Source organism: Antechinus flavipes, chromosome 4, assembly GCF_016432865.1.
Source record: "Antechinus flavipes isolate AdamAnt ecotype Samford, QLD, Australia chromosome 4, AdamAnt_v2, whole genome shotgun sequence".
Classification (NCBI taxonomy): Eukaryota; Metazoa; Chordata; class Mammalia; order Dasyuromorphia; family Dasyuridae; genus Antechinus; species Antechinus flavipes.
Window position 1 is genome coordinate 445237011 of NC_067401.1, and position 16275 is coordinate 445253285.

Here is a 16275-nt window from a genome sequence, read left to right on the forward strand (position 1 = left end):
GTTGGCATCTGGGGACACCCTTTATAAATAATAATAGCTAGCATTTTTACCATGCCCTAAGGCTTAGAAAATTCTTTACATATATTTTTTTCATTTGAGTCTCAGAGTACAAAATTAACTGACATTTGTAGAGCACTTCTAAATGGATACATTGCTTCTCTACATCATGTCTTTGGATCCCTCGGTTCAAGCCTATTGTTGAGGTGTGAGAAATGAGGGGTGAGAGATACCCTAACATCAATGGCCAGGAATTGCAGGTTTTTGCAAAAGAATTCGAAGTCCCAATCTTCAAGCGAGGTTTTTTTTGGCAAAAATGGGTTTATTAAACTGAGAAACAACTTCCCAGAGGGCTAGTTTGAAAAGGAATTTAGCAAAGGTAGATTTTTGGCAAAGATGGGTTTTTACTGAGAAACAGCTTCCCAGTGGGCCAAATCCTGATAGGAAATTAACAAAGATTTGGGGTACAGCTTTTGATTATATTAGATTTCTATGGCCTAGGACTAGGGAAAAATCTCAAGATGAATTTGAGTGACTAATCAATGATGGGTGGTAATTATGCCCCAGGCCAAGATCTCCAATTGAATTGTAGGTAGAGATTATTATGAAGTTTCCCCTAGAAATAGGAGAGTAGGGTTGCTCCCAGAGATCAGGAAGGGTTGGGATTTAAGTTTTTACAATCCAGGTTCACCTCCTACCCCTCCTCTCCCCCAAGATCAGGAGGATACCGTTCCTATTGCATCACTATGAGGGCAGTATAAAAACTATACCATTATCCCTCTCATTTTATGTAAGAGCAGACTCTGACTTGCCTAATATCATACAGCCAGTAAATATATGGGAACATTTATATGCCTTCATTTGCAGAATGAATTTTCTGATAATCATCAGGCCTATGGTCCAACTAAAGGCATTATCAATTAATTAGATTCATAAGGTTTCACTCCAATCTCACTTCTCTGATATACAGTAAGGTTCAAGGAGGTTTTAAAAGCCTTCCCATACTCATTACATTTATAGGACTTCTTTCCCGTACAAAATCTCTGACGCATGTTAAAGCTCAAGGAAGCTTTGAAAGCTTTCCTACATCGACATCCTTAATGATTTTCTTACCCTGGTCTTCTAGATCCTAAGCATAGCACTCTATTCATTCTAGTGTAATAGTTCTCTCATTTCTATGAAGTAGATGCTACAGTTACTGTTTTTGCTATTTTACAAATGAAGCTAAAATAGAGATAGATTAATTAACCTGTCTGTAGTTAGAGAGCTAGTTAAAGTTGTAAGTGGGATTTGAATCTAGGCCTTTCCCAACTCCAAATAGTTTTTTTTTTGGTCAGACAGTTCAGCTATAATAAATATGTAGGGATAGATGTAGAGCTGGAAGATAACTTTGATATTGTTTGGCCTAATAATCCAGGTATAAAGTGATGAAGGCTGGTTCCATAGCCCTGACAGTAGTAGAGATGAGAAGAGAAGTATGCAAAAGATGTTAAACTTGGAAATTCAATGGACCTTGGCAACAGAATATATGTGGGTGATGAGAAAAAGTGAAGCACTGAGGATGACACTTAGATCAAGCTCATGGGCATCTGGGAAAATAATGGTACCATTCATAGTAATGAAGAAATTAGGAAAAAAAGTTTGTTTTGGGGAAAAAATAATGAGTTCAATTTTGAACATGTTGACTTTTGAGATATATGAATGGCTATTGGAGACGGGAAACTGAAAGTAGAAAGAGATTTTAGGCTTTTATATATGATGCCTAAGATTTTGAGAATACTAGAGGTGACATATAGTATTCTAGGCTTATGTAGTGCCTGTGCAGTTCATTGTACTTTGGTCCAATTGTATTTTGGTCCAACTATAATTATTAGGAAGTTTTTCTTTATGTGACCCCAAATTTGCCCCTCTCAAATTTTTGCCCATTTTGACTTTGGCAAGGAAAAGGAATCTAATCTTTCTTTTACATCAGTGGTTCTCAATATATGATGCAGGGACCCAAGGCAGTTCTTGACACCTTTCCAATGGATTCTTTAGGTCAAAACTACTTTCATAAAAATGTCAAAACACTTTAATTTCTAATTTGGTAAATGCTAATCTTTATAACCCTTATGAACAAAAACTTTTGCATGAAGGCTGGTCTTCACAATTTTTAAAATTTTAAAGGGATCTTGAGACCAAAAAGTTTGGGAATGGCTGCTTTATATAGTGAGCTATTAAAAACTTGAAAACAATTATTAGGTGCCCTTCTAAGTCTTCTCTTCTCCAGGCTAAACATCTCCAATTCTTTTAATCGGCTTTTATCTGATAGCAATTACTTTCCTTGGAATACTGTCTAATTTATCTGTATCTAATCTCATGTGGTAGAGCCAAAATTAAAAAAAATGACATTGGGTGTGGTCTAACCAGGGAAGAGTAAAAGAAAGATATCATGTTATTACTTGTGGGCATTTTGTTTTTCTTAATGCTGTCTAAACTAATGGAAGCATTACTAGTTGACCGCCACACTTTTGGAAACATTATTATGAACCTTTGTAGTTCACTAAAATCCCATGGCTTTTTCCAGAAGAACAGATGTCTAGCCACGCCTTCCCCATCTTTAACCTTTTTAGTAGGTTATTTAAGCCCAAGCATACAGATTTCATTTATGCCTTTTGACTAAAATCTAATTAAATATAACACAGTTTCAAAATTTTTCAAGATCACATTGACTTCCTATATTTGTCCAGTGTGTTAGTTATTCTTCTATTTCACATTTTCTGCAAATTTGAAAAGTATATCATATATGCCTTTATTCAAGTCACTGATCTGATAAAATATTAAATAGTGTAGAGCCAAACTCAGATCCTGAGGGGGCATTCCGCTGAAAACTTTCTACCAAGGTGACATTGAAATATTTCTCAGAATTTCAGAGTTGCAATAGACATCAGTAGCTATCTTGTTTGGAAAGATTTAAGAAGTAGTGGTCAGTGGCTATTCAGGCTTTGGTTGAAATTCTCCATAGAGGAAGAAACTTATCAATTCCTAAGGCAGTCCATTCCACTTACTCTAGCTGGCAAAAAGTTGTTTTTTTTTTTTTTTTCCTGATGTTGAATCTAAATTTTCTCTTTATAACCTCTATCCATAATTCCTAGCTCTGCCCCGTGGAATCAAGAGAAATAAATCTATTCTGTCTACAACATAGCTTTCCAAATACTTGAAGACAACTACCATTCACCACCTCCATGCTGGTCATATCTTTCCTTCTCCTGGCTAAATATAGGATTACAGTTCATATTAGCGATGGCAAGGACACTTGATATCATCAAGTGCAACTCTTTGATTTTACATTTGAAGATGCCAAAAAAAAAATTAAGTGTCTTTAACAGAAATAAAATGGCAATGCTGGTGTTTGAACTCAGGTCTTCTAATTTCAAATTTATCATTCTTCCTTGTCAAACAGTCAGATGGATAGAATGATGGACCTGGAGTTAGGAAGACTCATCATCAGGAGTTAAAACAAAAACAGAAATAACTGCCCTCAGACATTTCCTGTCTATGAAACCTTGGGCAACCCAGTTAACTCCATTTGCTTCAGTTTTCTTATCCGTAAAATGAACTGGAGAAAGAAATGGCAAACCACTCCAGTATCTTTCTTTTCTTTTTCTTTTTTTCTGTATGTATGTATGTATGTATTTATTATTATTTTTAAATAACTTTTTATTGACAGAACCCATGCCAGGGTAATTTTTTACAGCATTATCCCTTGCACTCACTTCCGTTCCGATTTTTCTCCTCCCTCCCTCTACCCCTGCCCCCAGATGGCAAGCAGTCCTTTACATGTTGAATAGGTCACACTATCTCCTAGATACAATATATGTGTGCAGAACGGAACAGTTCTCTTGTTGCACAGGAAGAATTGGATTCAGAAGGTATAAATAATCCGGGAAGAAAAACAAAAATGCAAGCAGTTTATATTCATTTCCCAGTGTTCTTTCTTTGGGTGTAGCTGCTTCTGTCCATCCTTGATCAATTGAAACTGAATTAGGTCTATTTATCGAAGAGATCCACTTCCATCAGAATACATCCTCAAACAGTATCATTGTTGAGATATATAATGATCTCCTGGTTCTGCTCTTTTCACTTAGCATCAGTTCATGTAAGTCTTGCCAGTCTTCTCTGTATTCATCCTGCTGGTCATTCCTTACAGAACAATAATATTCAATAATGTTCATATACCACAATTTATTCAACCATTCTCCAATTGATGGGCATCCATTCATTTTCCAGCTTCTAGCCACTGCAAACAGGGCTGCCACAAACATTTTGACACATACAGGTCCCTTTCCCTCCTTTAGTATCTCTTTGGGATATAAGCCCAGTAGAAACACTGCTGGATCAAAGGGTATGCACAGTCTGATAACCTTTTGAGCATAGTTTCAAATTGCTCTCCAGAATGCCTGGATGTATTTACAATTCCACCAACAGTATATCAATGTCCCTGTTTTCCCACATCCCCTCCAACATTCTGCATTATCTTTCCCTGTCATTCTAGCCAATCTGACAGGTGTGTAGTGGTATCTCAGAGTTGTCTTAATTTGCATTTCTCTGATTAATAATGATTTGGAGCATATTTTCATATGGCTAGAAATAGTTTCAAGTTCTTCGTCTGATAATTGTCTGTTTATATCCTTTGACCATTTATCAATTGGAGAATGGCTTGATTTCTTATAAATTAGAGTCAATTCTCTATATATTTTGGAAATGAGATCTTTATCAAAACCTTTGACTGCAAAAATGTTTTCCCAGTTTATTGTTTCCATTCTAATCTTGACTGCATTAATTTTGTTTGTACAAAAACTTTTCAATTTAATATAATCAAAATTATCTATTTTGCAGTCAATAGTAATCTCTATTTCTTCTTTGGCTATAAATTCCTCCCTCTTCCATAGGTCTGAGAGGTAAACTATCCTATGCTCTTCCAATTTATTTATAATCTCATTCTTTATGCCTAGGTCACGAACCCATTTTGACCTTATCTTGGTGTACGGTGTTAAGTGTGGGTCAATGCCTAGTTTCTGCCATACTAATTTCCAATCCCCCCAGCAATTTTTGTCAAATAATGCGTTCTTATCCCAAAAACTGGGGTCTTTGGGTTTGTCAAACACTGTATTATTAAAGTTATTGGATGTTTTGTCCTTTGAACCTAACCCATTCCATTGATCAACTAGTCTATTTCTTAGCCAATACCAGATGGTTTTAGTAACTGCTGCTTTTTTATAATATAATTTTAGATCTGGTACAGCTAGACCACCTTCATTTGATTTTTTTTCATTAATTCCCTTGAAATTCTTGACCTTTTGTTTTTCCATATGAACTTTGTTGTTATTTTTTCTAGTTCATCAAAGTAGTTTTTTGGGAGTCTGATTGGTATAGCACTAAATAAATAGATTAGTTTAGGTAGTATTGTCATCTTTATTATATTAGCTTGCCCAATCCAAGAGCATTTAATATTTTTCCAGTTGGTTAGATCAGACTTAATTTGTGTGGAAAATGTTTTGTAGTTTTGCTCATAAAGTTTCTGATTTTCCCTTGGCAGATAGATTCCTAAAGATTTTATTCCATCAGTAGTTACTTTAAATGGAATTTCTTTTTGTAACTCTAACTGTTGGGTTTTGTTAGTGATATATAAGAATGCTGATGACTTATGTGGGTTTATTTTGTATCCTGCAACTTTGCTGAAAGTGTGGATTGTTTCTAATAACTTTTTAGTAGAGTCTCTGGGGTTTTTTAAGTATACCATCATATCATCAGCAAAGAGTGATAATTTGGTTTCTTCATTGCCTATTCTTATTCCTTTAATCTCTTGCTCAACTCTTATTGCTAAAGCTAGCATTTCTAATACAATATTAAATAGTAACAGTGATAGTGGACAATCTTGTTTCGCTCCTGATCTTATTGGGAATGGTTGCAGTTTGCCCCCATTACATATGATATTTACTGCTGGTTTTAAATAGATGTTACTGATTATTGTAAGGAAAAGTCCATTTATTCCTATACTCTCAAGAGTTTTTAATAGGAATGGATGTTGGATTTTATCAAATGCTTTTTCTGCATCTATTGAAATGATCATATGGTTTTTGTTAATTTGAGTATTAATATGACCAATTATACTGACCACTCCAGTATCTTTGACCAAACCCCTTCTCCCCCCAAAAAAAGCTCCAAATGAAAGGAAAAGGGATCTATTTGTACAAAAAAAATCATAACAGCTCTTTTTATAATGACAAAGAATTGGAAATTGAGGGGATGCTCATCAGTTGGGGAATGGCTAAACAAGTTGTGATATATGATTGCAATAGAATATTATTGTGCTGTAAGAAATGATGAGCAGGGCATACAAAAAGAGAACTATGGAAGAATGAATGTGGATCAAAATATTTTCACCTTTTTGTCATTGTTGCTGTTGTTTGTTTGCTTATTATTTTTCTTTCTCACTTCCCCCCACTTTGATCTGGTTTTTCTTCCAGAGCATAATGAATACAGAAATTTGTTTTGAAGTATTGCCTATATTTAACCAATATCAGATTGCTTGATATCTTGGGAAGGGGAGGAGAGGGAGAAAATTTGGAACACAAAGTTTTGCAAAGATGAATATTGGAAGCTGTTTTTGCATGTATTTAGAAAAATATAATTCTATGTATACATATATTGGATTAAACATATATTTTAACATATCTAACATATATTGGACTACCTGCCATCTAGGGAAGGAGGGAAAGAATTGGAACAAGGTTTTGCAAGAGTCAATGTTGAAAAATTACCCATGCATATGTTTTGTAAATAAAAAGCTATAATAATAATAATAATAATAATAATAAATATAATTCTATTAAGAAAATTAAAAATTAAAAAAAGAATGATGAGGAGGCAGATTTCAAAAAAACCTGAACTTATGTGAACTGATGCAGAAGTGACCAGAGGCAAGAGGACATTATATTAGTAATGGCAGTATAATGATCAACTGTGAATGATTTAGCTCTTCTCAGGAATACAATGATCTGAGACAATTCCAAAAGGCTCATGATGAAAAATGTTGTCTACCTTTAGAGAAAGAACTGATGGAACCTGAATGCAGATCAAAATATCAAATGATATTTTTAACCTTTTTTCTATATTTTTTGGGGGAGGTATATATATTTTTTTCACAACATGACTAATAGGAAAATGTCTTGTATTATATAGCATAGTATAACCCATATTAAATTGTTTACCATATCAGGAAGAGGCAAGAAAAGGAAGGGAAGGGGAAAATTTGGGATTTTAAATTACAAAAAAAGAATATTGGAAAAATGTTTACATTTAATTGAAAAAAATTTTTTTAAAGTTTAAAAAAAGACAAGAAAACCCCCTAATAGGGTCAGGAATTGAACAATAAACTTTTCATTATAGTAGATATCTTCCATATTTACTGTTCTACATTTCTTTTGTTCCAAATATGAGTGGTGTTAGAATAACTAGCTCACTATACTCCTTCCTTGCTGAGTTTTACTTAGCTAGTTTTGTTTTTACCATTTTAGAGAGTTTGAACAGGGATTGGAACTGCAGTTTCAGTGATATAGGGGATTCCCAAGTTAGAAATGTCCTCTATTAGTGCCAGCTGGCACATTCTCTATAACTTATGATCATGAAGAGTTGCCTACAGCACTGAATGATTAAGTGGCTTGACCAGTCTTATAACCAATGTGCAGGAGAGATGAGACTTGAATACAGGTCTTCCTGGTCCTGAGACAAGCTCTCTGATCACTATACCATGATATATATCCAACATTTTTAGGACCTGCCTAACATAATAATATTTTTATTTGAATAAACTCTATCAGGTGCTTAATGAATTTAAATGACTAAGAGGTGATGTGGGATAGGGGAAAAAATTCTGGACCAGTATTCAGATAATCTGGATTGCAGTCAAAGAGTCATGTCTTACTAACCATGTGACCTTGTATAAATTAATTTACCTGTGAGCCTTGGTTTTCACATTTGTAAACTAAGGATTATAACATGTACTTTACTTATACTGCAGGGTCGTTAGTTGGAGAGGACTTTGTTTATCTGAAAGCACTATAAAGATATAAACTATTATTATTTGCACTGGAATAAGGCAGTAGATAATTCTTGTTCATCTACTTTCTGTCTCATCGATATTCATTATGTATCTGTTATAGAAAAATGGGTAAAATTTGTTTGATTATTATTGGTTCCATTAGCCACTTAGAATTCTGACTTTGGCTCAAGATGTCTGGTTCTGCCACTAAATCTCAAATTGTTTAATACTAGAAATCAGTATAATATAGCAGAAAGAATACTAATTACAAAATTAGAGGACCAGGGCACAAATTTTCCCTCTAATTCTTTCACTGGACCACTATACCACACTGCCCTGCCTTCCTTTAAGGATGTATACAAATTTTTTTTTGAAATAAAATTTTATTTTTCCAATTACATGTAAAGACAGTATTCAAAGCTCATTTTTTTAAAATAAAAATTTGAGTTTGAATTGAATTTGAGTTCCAATTTTTTTCTCCCTTCCCCTTCCTACGATGACAAGCAATCTGATATATGTTGTATATGTATAATCACCTAAACACATTTCCACATTAGTCATGTTGTGAAAGAACAAAAGAGAAAAGCCTTGAAACAGCAACAACAAAAGTAAAAATAAGATATTTGATCTGCATTCAGACTCTATAATTTTTTCTCTGAATATGAATAACATTTTCCATCATGAATCTTTTGGAGTTGTCTTGGATCATTGTATTGCTGAGAAGAGTGAAGTCAATCACAGTATATCATCTCACAATGTTGCTGTTACTGGATCCAATATTCTCCTAGTTCTGCTCACTTCACTCAGCAAGAGTTCATACCAATCTTTCCAGGTTTTTCTGAAATCTGTCTGCTCATCATTTCTTATAGCACAATACTATTACATTACATTCATATATCACAACTTGTTCAGCCCATTCTTTAATTGATGGGCATCCCCTCAATTTCCGATTCTTTGCTCACATTTAAAGAACTATTATAAACGTTTTTGTACATGTAGGTCCTTTTCTTTTCTTTTTTTAATGATATCTTTGGGATACAGACTTAGTAATGATGTTGCTGGATTAAAAGTTATGCACAGTTTGATTCCTCTTTGAGCATAGTTCCCAATCGTTCTCCAGAATGGTAGGTTCTGTTCACAACTCCACCAACCAATTTTCCCACAACTGCTCCAAAAGTTTTCATTTTCCTTTTCTGTTCTATTAGCTAATCTTATAGGTGTGAGATGCTACTTCAGAGTTTTTTTAATCTGTATTTCCCTAACCAATAGTGATTTAGTGCCTTTTTTTCAAATGACTACTGATAATTTTGTTTCTTCACCTAAAAACTGCCTGTTCATATCTTTGACCATTTAAATCGAGGAATAACTTATATTCTAATTGGTTTGACTTGGTTCTTTATATATTTGAGAAATGAGTCCTCTATCAGAAAGTTATTGTAAAAATTGTTTTCTTTGTGCTTACCTTTCAATTGCATTGGTTTTGTTTCTACAAAACCTTTTAAATTTAATATAATCAAAATTATCCATTTTGTATTTCATAATGTTTTTATCTCTCGTTTGATCATTGAATCTTTCCTTCTCCATAGCTCTGACAGGTAAAACTGTTCTTTGCTCTCCTAATTTGCCTATGATATCACCTTTTAGGTCTAAATCCCATTTTAACCTCATCTTGATATAGAATATGAGATGTTGGTCTATGCCAATTTCTGCCATACTCTTTTCCAATTTTCTCAGCACTTTTTTTTTCCAGTAGTGAGTTTATCTCAAAAGTTTGAGTCTTTGGGTAATTCAAACAGTAGATTATTCTAGTTATTTACCACTGTGTCTTGTGTACTTGTTCTATTTCACTGATCCACCATCCTATTTCTTAGCTAGTATCAAATAGTTTTGATGATTATTGCTTTAAATATAGTTTTAGATCAGCTACAACCAGGCCACCTTCCTTTGAATTTTTTTGCATCAATTATCTTGATATTATTGACATTTTGTCTTTCAGATGAATTTTGTTATTGTTTTTTTCCTAATTCTATAAAATCACTTTTGATAGTTTGATTGGTATGGCACTGAATAAGTCATTCATTTAGGTAGAATTGTCATTTGTTATATTAGCTCAGTCTACCTATGATTAATTGATATTTTTCCAGTTGTTTATCAATGACTTTCATGTGAAAAATGTTTTGTAATTGTGTTAATAATATATTTCATGGGTTTGTCTGAACAAGTAGAGTCCCAAATACTTTTTGTTGTCTATAGTTATTTTAAATGGAATTTCTCTTTCTAACCATTGTTGATGATCTTTGCTGGTAACATATAGAAATGCTGATGATTTATGTGGGCTTATTTCATATTGGTTAAAGTTGTTGATAATTTTAAAAAGGTTTTTTAGTTGATTCTTTAGGATTCTCTAAGTTTACTATCATATTTACAAAGAGTGGTAGTTTGTTTCCTTTTAGCTTATTCTAATTCCTTCTCTCTTTTTTTTTCTTTTCTTATTGATAGAGATAACATTTCTAGTATCATATTGAATAATATTGGTAATCATGTGCACCCTTTCTCCCTCTGCCTCTCCTATTTCCTTACAGGGTAAGATAGCTTATTTTACCTAACTAAGTATCCATGTTATTCCCTCTTTGAGCCAAATCCTATGAGAGTAAGATTCAAACAATGCTCAGTGCCTCCCTTGCGTCTTTCTACTGTAATAGGCAAACATACCTTTCCATGTGATATAATTTGTTATATTTTCTGCCTCCCCTTTCTTCTCCCAGTGCAATCCTTTTTTCATCCTTTAATAATTTTTTAAAAATCATCACATCAAAACCAACTTATGCCCATACCCTCTGTCTTTCTGTTGTTCTTACAGATCTAATGGATCTTAAGAATTACAATTATTATCTTTCCATATAGGAATGTAAACAATTTAACTTTATTGAATACCATGATTTTTTTTTCTTTTCTGTTTGCTCTTTTATACTTCTCTTGAATTTCATATCTGAAAATTAAATTTTCTGTTCAACTCTGGTCTTTTTTTTAATTATAGTTTTTTTTTATTTACAAGATATATGCATGGGTAATTTTTCAGCATTGACAATTGCAAAACCTTTTGTTCCAATTTTTCCCCTCCTTCCCTCCCCGCCCTCCCCCAGATGGCAGGTTGACCAATACATGTTAAATATGTTAAAGTATATGTTAAATACAATATATGTATACAGTTATTTTGCTGTACAAAAAGAATCAGACTTTGAAATTGTGTACAATTAACCTGTGAAGGAAATCAAAAATGCAGGTAGACAAAGATAGAGGGATTGGGAATTCTATGTAGTGGTTCATAGTCATCTCCTAGAGTTCTTTTGCTGGGTGTAGCTGGTTCAATTCATTACTGCTCTATTGGAACTGATTTGGTTCATCTCATTGTTGAAGAGGGCCACATCCATCAGAATTGATCATTATATAGTACTGTTGTTGAAGCATATAATGATCTCCTGAGGTCCTGCTCATTTCGCTCAGCATCAGTTCATCTAAGTCTCTCCAGGCCTTTCTGAAATCATCCTGTTGGTCATTTCTTACAGAACAATAATATTCCATAATGTTCATATACTACAGTTTATTCAGCCATTCTCCAATTGATGGGCATCCACTCAATTTCCAGTTTCTGGCCATTACAAAGAGGGCTGCCACAAACATTCTTGCACATATAGGTCCCTTTCCCTTCTTTAAGATCTCTTTGGGATATATTTGGGATATAAGTTTAATAACTTTTTGAGCATAGTTCCAAATTGCTCTCCAGAACAGCTGCATGTATTCACAATTCCACCAACAATGTATCAGTATCCCAGTTTTCCCACATCCCCTCCAACATTCCACATTATCTTCTCCTGTCATTCTAGCCAATCTGACAGGTGTGCAGTGGTATCTCAGATCAATGCTGGTCTTTTCAACAAGAAAGTTTGAAAGCCCTTCATTTCATTGAATATCCTTCATTTCATTGAATATCCATTTTCTACCTTGGAAAATTATGCTCAGTTTTTCTGGGTAGCTGATTTTTGGTTGTAATCCAGGCTCCTTTGCCTTCTGGATTATCATATTCTAAGCCCTCTGATCTTTTAATATAGAAGCTGCTAAATCCTGTGTAATCCTGACAGTGGTTCCTTGATATTTGAATTGTTTCTTCCTGGTTATTTGCAGTATTTTCTTCTTGACTTGATCTAGAATTCATCTACAATATTCCTTGGGGCTTTCATTTTGGGCTGTTCATTTGAACATGGGAAGAAGACTAAGAAGTGGGGAGATAAAACAAGATATTTTTGAGAGGTGAGCTAAACTGAGTCTTAAAGAAGCGCCGATGAATGGGAGATAGAATGGGAAAAGGGATTATGGTCCAGGCACAAAGAAGGGCTTGGATAAGAAGAAATGGAGGCTGACAATGGCACCTTGAATCCTGGAAACAGACAATAGCTTAATTTGGTAGGAATACAAAACTTATGGGAACTAATATTCAATGATGTCAGATTGCAGGAAGTCTTTGGGGTTCTGTTTTTTTTTTTTTTTTTTTTTTTTTTTTTTTTTTTTTACTTTATCCTATAATCACAGTCATTTCAAGGTGTTCGTTGGGTATAATTAGTTCACTCCATGTTCAGCAATCTAGATAGTCTGTCATTTCTTTCACAGTTTTGTTGTTAGAACCAAATATTTCTTACTTATTTTTAGAAAAGTGTTAGAAATGGAAATTTGATTGATGGGATTTGGGGCAGGAATAAATGTTAATACATATAATAAATAAGGTTGCAGCTATTTTAAAAGAAGGGTTTATTGGCTAACTATGCCATTTCTCCTAATAACTCAAAAATCTATAATTTAATTTACAGAATGAAATGTGGAAATCAATTATTTAGTCCACAGCCAGCATAACTGATTTTTAAAATTATGTTTGGAGAGAAAACTGCCTGATTTATCAGCTGAATTTAAAAAGTGAGTACTTCCTATTGGCAGTGTTTTTCCATTTTTAGAATTCTGAAGAATTCAATTAGATTTAGTACAACAAACATTTATCAGGCACACACTATGAATAAGATACTGTGATACAAAGATGAAATATGATGAAATCCTGTCTTCAAGTAACTTTCAATCTAATGTGGCAAGCAAATAGCCACTAGGTTACAGGCAAAATGTTACAAGAAACTTGAGAAGGGAGATAACCTGTTTCAGTGGGGAAGTATAATAAAGGCGTTAGTGTTTCAGTTAAATCCTGGGAAAAAATGATATTGGGAGGAAGCTAAAAGGCAATGATTGCAGTGGAAGGTAAAGAGAGATGTTTTGTCCAGGCATGAAAGAGAGAAGGCTGAGAATAGAAGACTGGAGTAGTCTAATCTTACCAGAATATAGAATATATGAAAGGGTATAGTGTACACTATAACTTTAAAGGATGGAGCTACATTGTGGTGAGCCTTCACTGCCAAGATGAGGAACTGAAAATCTATTCATTGGATACTATGGAACCATTGAAAGTTTTTGAGGAAGAAAATGATGTGGTTTATCAGCTTGGAAAGGATGGGTTAGAAAGAGATTCAACTCAGTTTCTTCATTTGTAAACTGAGTAAATCATTGCTAAAATCTCCTTTACTCCTTACTCGAAATTATATGATTTTATTATCTTCTGTCAAGGAAGTGACAAGAAGACCAGTTAAGAGGCTGTTTTTGCTGCTGTTGTTTGGTCATCTCAATTATTCCGGACTCTTTATGCCTGACCCCATTTGGAGTTTTCTTGGTAAAGATACAGGAGTAGTTTTACATTCTTCAGATCATTTTACAGATTGAGAAACTGAGTCAATTAGGGCTACTTTAGTCCAAAAGAAAAGTTATGGGGTTTTGAAATAGGTGGATTGAAAATATAGTAGGAGGGAAGATAAGCATTTACTAGCAATTACTCTGTGCTAAGCATTATGTGAAGAGCTTTACAAATATTACCTCATTTGGTCCTTATAATAACCCTGCATAGATGGTGATTCATCTCCTTCCTCCTTGCCTTTGTAATGGTTGTTCCTCATACCTCTCAGATGTTCCCTCTCCACTTCCATCTCTTAGATTATTTGGTTTCTTTTAAAAGTCAGCACTAATGTCATGAGACTTTTCTTGAAGCTATCTGCTAGTGGTGCCTTTTTACTCAGACTCCTTCTACCACTTTGTATCAACTTTTTTCTTTCTATCTATCTACCTACCTACCTATGTATTTATGTATCTATTTTTGTGTCTATCTACTTATCTATATATGTATCTAGCTATGTATTTATGTTCTAGGTATCTATGTATTTATGTATCTAGTTATCTATTTATTTATGTATCTAGGTATCTCTCTATGTATTTGTGTCTCTATTTATCTACTTATCTATGCATGTATCTATGTAATTATCTATGTATTTATCTATGTATCTATCTATGTATATATTCATGTATCTATCTCTATGTATCTATCTATGTATCCATCTATGTATGTATCTATCTATCCATCTTTGTATCCATTTATCTCCCCCCCCCAAATAAACACAAAAACTGTTTTTACTTTAGTTTTTGTACTCCCTAGCACTTAGCACAGAACCTGGCACACAGTAAGAATTTAATAAATGCTTATTGATTAACCAACTGACTTATAGAGAAGGTTGAAACAGGAGAGGAAGATGATGAGTTCAGTTTTGGATATAGGGAGTATGAGGTCCTAGATGCACATACAATAGGAGTTCATATATTTTAGAGCTCAGATCTGGGAGATACCTCAGGAACCATCAAATCCAATTCTTTCATTTAACAGATGAGGAAACTGAAGTTAACTTGTGACTTGCCCACAGTAACACAGAGGGTAAATTTCAGAAGTAGAAATATCATACTGGGACTCTGAAGAGAGGTTGGGAAGAGAGGTAAGAGATCTGGATGTCATCCATACAGAAAGAGGTCATTCAGACCTGGAAGAAGAAATCAAGAGAGAGCCTTGTTTAGAATAAGAAAGAAAATAGCTAAGAATAAAGTCTTGGAGGGAAATACTCTCAATTAAGGAACAGAGAAAAACCAGAAAAGGAGTAGAATAAGAGAGGTCAGACTGGTGGAAAACCAAAAACAGAACAAGGAACAATGGGAGGAACAGCATATAGCAAGAAAGGAGGAATAGTCTGCTATGTCAAGTGAGAAAGAGAGGTCAAGATGAATAAAAACTAATTATTGTAAAAGCAGAGAAAACAGGTTTGGATATTCTGGTGTCATCGATGTGTAAATTATTGTTTGTATAATAATTCAAATTTATTCACCCTGAAGGTGTACTTCACATACACAATAGTATTTATGGGAAGAGCATTTACCAGCACAGCTCTTAAGGGTTATATAATAAAATTGTATTAAAACTGCCTAAATTAATTTGCCAGAGATATTGGAACAGCCTGGGCTAATGGATTTTGCCTCTCCAGAGAGTGTCCACTCTTTAAAAACTAATAAAAGAAAATGAAAAGGCATTCTCCTCCTGTTCATCACAAGGGCTTCTATTCCCCAGCAAGGAGCAAAAGGACTTTGACCCACCACAGAGTTGGTTCATGTGACCCTTTAGTCAATGGAGGAGAGAGGTCATTTATTCAGTAACAGAAAGTTCTTGCTTCTTCTCTCCAGAGGCTGAATGTGCTGGTTCAGCAGCTGTCATATCCTGCTGGCCTTAGAAACAGGAAACCAGTCTCGAGTTTCTAACTCCTTATCTTCCCTCATTGGATTACTGCATCTCAGCCAAGCTGACCCCATCTACTTGAAACACTTAGATGGTGAAGGAACTGAGGGACAAGGAGCGAGAGCACAAATGGGAAAGGGAGTAGGGACTCTACCTTAAAAAGTCATGAAGGTGACACTCTGGATGTCAGAACAAATGAATGTCATTGTTATTCAATTAATCAATCAACAGGTATTTATTAAGCATACCTACTGTGTGTCCAATGCTTTGCTAAAATCCTAGGGATACAAAAAAAAGTTAAAAACCAATTCCTGCTCTTAAGGAGTTTACATTTTAATTGGAGACCTAATTAAATAGGTAGAAACCAGATATAAATGGAGTGATTAAAAGGTCATCTTAGAAAAAAAGACATTAGCATCTGGGGAACTAGGAAAGACTTTTGTTCAGAAGCTGCCATTTGCACCAACTCTAAAAACTTCCCAGGGAGTCCTAGAAGTGACTG

General features: G+C 34.2%; 1 long non-coding RNA gene across 1 annotated transcript in view; it reads left to right on the forward strand.

The window, feature by feature from the left end:
• The window catches only part of LOC127563048 (uncharacterized), a 63325-nt gene that overhangs the window by 31478 nt on the left and 15572 nt on the right, over positions 1 to 16275 (forward strand). The window lies entirely within an intron of this gene.